Below are 4,454 nucleotides of genomic sequence, written 5' to 3' on the forward strand. Positions count from 1 at the left end.
TGAGTATATTGAGATTGAGTTAATGTTACCTCCTTGTTTTGTGCATTTCTATGATGTTACATGCATGATGGGCTGCTAGTCTTGGGTCTTAAAGTATGTAAGGTGTTTAAAATGTCATTCAAGCAAGAATGTTCCCAAGGGGGAGATAATGTAAAGACTCAAAAAATTAGTGGGTTAAACTAGAGTCTAAACGTAACGATTAACGTCAAGGTATGTGTTAGACCCCGTAGTTTAGAAGACCAACATGGTTAGGTTGAGGGTCACAAAGTCAAATGCCAAGGCAAAGGTGGCAAACCCTAAACCAAAGTCCAAGGCTCCAACCTTGGAAAGGTTCTGCCTCAATACCACGACCACCTTCACATCCAGTGGTCTTGACCACAGTTCGTGAAGGGTCTGTTGATGACTCCTTAGGTTTGTGGCAGGTAAAGTCTTGAGGCCAAGCTAATGCCTAAAGACCACGAGCCATATTACGACAAGTGGCATAGAGCACAGCTTGTGGGAAGGCTCGTGGTCATGCCTTCAAATTGTGAAGGTCAAGACTCAAGACCTTAGCCATTTCCCAAGGAGCACAGGCAGAACCATCCACGACTCGTGATCCCTGTCGTGGTTCATGGGAGTGGGCTGCCTTGGGAGGGTCTTTTTGGTAAATTCCTAAGTAGTTAGTTAATTAATGGGGTTTATTCATATAGGTTTGTATCACATATATAAATGATTTTAAGTAACTAAACACCCCATTTACTTCATTATTCCCGAAATCCCAAAATAGTTCATGTTCTCCAAAATTTCTCTCTCTAAAAGTTCCCAAAGAAGAAGAAGAAGGAGGAGTAGTGGAGGCTAGGGATTGAAGAATCAATGTATTTCTTCTCAAATTAGTGGTAAAACTCCATTAAGGTATGGTGGCTTGTTATCTATGGTAGCTTTGACCCATAGAGTCCCTTTAAAACTTTTATTTCAAACCTTCCAAATTCCCCAAAAGTTAAGATTTCACTCTAAGTCATGGTTTCTATTTCGAAACGTTTCTAATGGTTGATTTTTGATGGATTATGATTGAATTGATTAATGTTGATTCATGATTAAACTCCTCAAGAACCCATGAATTTCCCATATTGCTAAATTGTGAATTTATGATGTGGGTTGATTGATAATAGAAGCATGTCAAGTGATTATGTGCATATTATTTAGTTATTAAATGATGATATTACCCTTATCTAGTTTAGTAATTCTAGATGTTTGGTTTAAGTTTGATTCATATCCCTTGTAGGGAAAATTATGAAGATTGTTGTATATTATGATGCTTATGTATATATTTTATGATTTCAATGAAAGTAACGTTTGACTACAATACAATTTGTGATATTATTTAATGGTTATTCTCCATTATACATGTGTGAATGATGATGAAATTTTGTGAAAGGTTTCTTTAGTGAATTATTATACCTTGAATTGGTAGGCTAAGGGTATCATCTTCTTGTGTAATCGAAAGTGATCTTTATTGGTATACCTTGAATTGGTAGGTGTAGGGAATCTCTTGTTGTGTACCTAAAGTATGTTGACTTAATGAACATTGAATCGGTAGACCTAATGGTGGTAGCCCTTTCATAAGTAATTAATGAAGTATTCTAAGGCTTTGTCCTTAACCGGTAGACCTAGTGGTGGTAAACCCTTAAGGATGAGTCTATGAACTACTTTAATGATGAATATTGAATTGGTAAACCTAATGGTTGTGGCCCTTTCTTGAGGATTCCATGAGTTATCCTAATAATTTACCTTGAAACGATAGACCTATGGTGGTGGCCCTTTAATGTGTGTGTACTAAGGTACCTTGGATCGGTAGACCTAATGGTCGTAGCCCTCTCAAATATACTAATGTTAATGAGAATGAACTACTTTATGAAATTTAAATCTTAGCACCGTGTTGATATTGTAAGGTGGAATCTCTCCCCATGTTAGGTCAGGTTTCTATGAACACTTTCCTTATCCCATTACTATGTGCCCTCCTAGGACTTAGCTAGTGGATCAAACTAAGCTAATATCTTATTGGTTCTACCTTAGACAAATAGACCAACTCTTTTGGTTTGGAAAATGACACCGGATTCCGTGATTGCTCACATGGTCGATGTATGTTAATGCTTATTACCATCATGTGAGTTACGTGCTATAGTTACTCAAGAGGTTGATGAAGTGTGGGTGGTAGTATGGGATGTCATTGATGCATTGCACGTAGACATTGAGATGTCTATGTTGTGTTTCTTTAATGTCATAATGTCTAATGAAATTAACGTGATCATTATGATGCTAATGAGAATGTTGAGTTAAACGCTTAATGTAATGATGAATGCTTAACTTGGATTGTTAATATTAGTTACATTCGTTGTCATGACTTATTGAATATGATTGTTCCTTGTATATGATTGCCTTAAAGTGGTACTTATTGTGAGTACCATTATGAGATATCATTCATACATTGCACAAATATAACTTATGGTTATCTTAGATGATGATTTCAATATGTTATAATGACTTACATTGTTAATATGCTTATGCCTTATGAATTTATACTAAAAGATGCATATTCTCAAACTTGTTAAATGCATTATTTGCAACCAAAATGTTCTTTTTAGCCTTATTTTTTCATAGTTATCATACTAAGTACACATTTATGCTAACCCATATTTCTTATGTATTCTTAGAAAGTGTAGGTTCCGAATCTTAATGTGACTTCTAGTGTTCAAAGCTTGGACTGATTCTCTCCAAAGCTAGTGGTGATGGTTCAAGGGAGAGAGTTGTTCATTTCTAGTTTTCTTGTGTCATTTTATGTTTCAGACTATGTTAAAGGGTTGCGACCCTATTATTGTTTCCACTATTGTATTAGATGGTCATGTGAGAAAAAGTTAGAGTTCCACTATTTTTATATAAAGACTTTTTTGTACCGATTAAACTTAAATTCCATACAATTCTCTTATGTCTTAAGTTATATATTCTATAAATCTTGTATGAGGCTCTTCAGAGTATTGTACGTTGAGTTACGTCCGGGGGTCTAGGCATGGGTCGTGATAGAGGGTCTTCATGTGCGAACCCTCTATATAATACTTTCATTTGGAGAAGTTGTAGCATTGTGCTCGTAACATGGGAGACTTCATTACCATCAAAAGGCGGTAGATGAATTGCACCAATACCACCGAATTGAATTGGGTCATTCACATCATTAAGATTTCCAATGTTGTCTTAGTAGCCCACTTTACCATAACTCTTGTTTACGCTCATGTCTTCCACTATTCAAAACAAGCAACAGAAACATAAACCAATGTAATTCGATTCAACTACAACAAAACAAAATCACAATTTCACTTGAATAAAAGTACTCTATACAACACCACTCCTCAGCAGCAACACCATTTTTATTTAATGTTTCAAGCACAACTCATCGAATTCTTGGTGTGAACGATCGTTAACTAGTATAAATCCCAACAAAGTGTTGGGGTTAAACATGTAAGTACAAACATGGTCTAATTAGTTATAGGAATAGAAGTTATCGAAAAAGACATGTAAACAAGTCTAAGGGGATGAAGAGAATGTCAGATGGGGGCTTTCTTGTTTCAATTATTAGCTACAATGATATAAAAACAAGAGAAAATAACATGGAATTCTGGGGATGTGATCAATTATAGGAAAATTTCACTATATGGATAATTGAAATTACTAATAAGTAGCTAAATATCAGTAAGTAGACTGAACTATTAGTGAAATAGTTTTCTTTGGAAAAACTATCATGTTTAAAGTGATTTCTTTCAAGCATCAACAAGCTTAGAAATTGAGAACAACCCATAACCTTAATAGATCCACTCTCTCAAGCTAGATGGGTAGGATCAGGTTTATGATTAACTCTTTTGATCTGAACCCATATCAACCCAATACCTATAAACCATTAACCAACAGCTTTGGTTTCAAAACTCTCTTTGAACCAAGCTAAGAAGTCAAAATTAGAACTTCATTTCCAATTACAATTCCTAGATTAAAACGCAAATAATTGTTAAACCCACTTCAATATAGAATTTACATCAGTAATTAACAACACCCATAAGTTAATTCGACCCATAAACACATTATCACACCTCAAGAATTGGATTTTTAGCTAAACATCATAAAAAGATTAAAAAAAAATATTACCAACTCAATTAGCCATCAATTGGGTAATAGTATCCAAGCCTTTACATTATTTCCAAAGGTTAAATTCAAAGAACCACTAACAAATCTTCAAATTTGAGCCTCATAAAGCTTCAAAGTCTACAATGGAACTCTAAAACTCAAAGAGAACTCTACTGAATGATAGTGTCACGACCCAAAACCGAGCCGCGACTGGCACCCACACTTACCCTCCTATGTGAGCGAACCAACCAATCTAAACCCTAACATTTCAATATAATATCAAAAGAAAGTAATGCGGAAGACTTAAA

The 4,454-nt window shown here is 35.0% G+C and overlaps 1 pseudogene; it reads left to right on the forward strand.

The window, feature by feature from the left end:
* Positions 1 to 244: 244 nt before the first annotated feature.
* LOC107030043 overlaps positions 245 to 4,454 on the forward strand; it is a 15,482-nt pseudogene continuing 11,272 nt past the window's right edge.

The sequence above is a fragment of the Solanum pennellii genome, chromosome 9 (assembly GCF_001406875.1).
Source record: "Solanum pennellii chromosome 9, SPENNV200".
In the NCBI taxonomy this organism is placed as follows: domain Eukaryota; kingdom Viridiplantae; phylum Streptophyta; class Magnoliopsida; order Solanales; family Solanaceae; genus Solanum; species Solanum pennellii.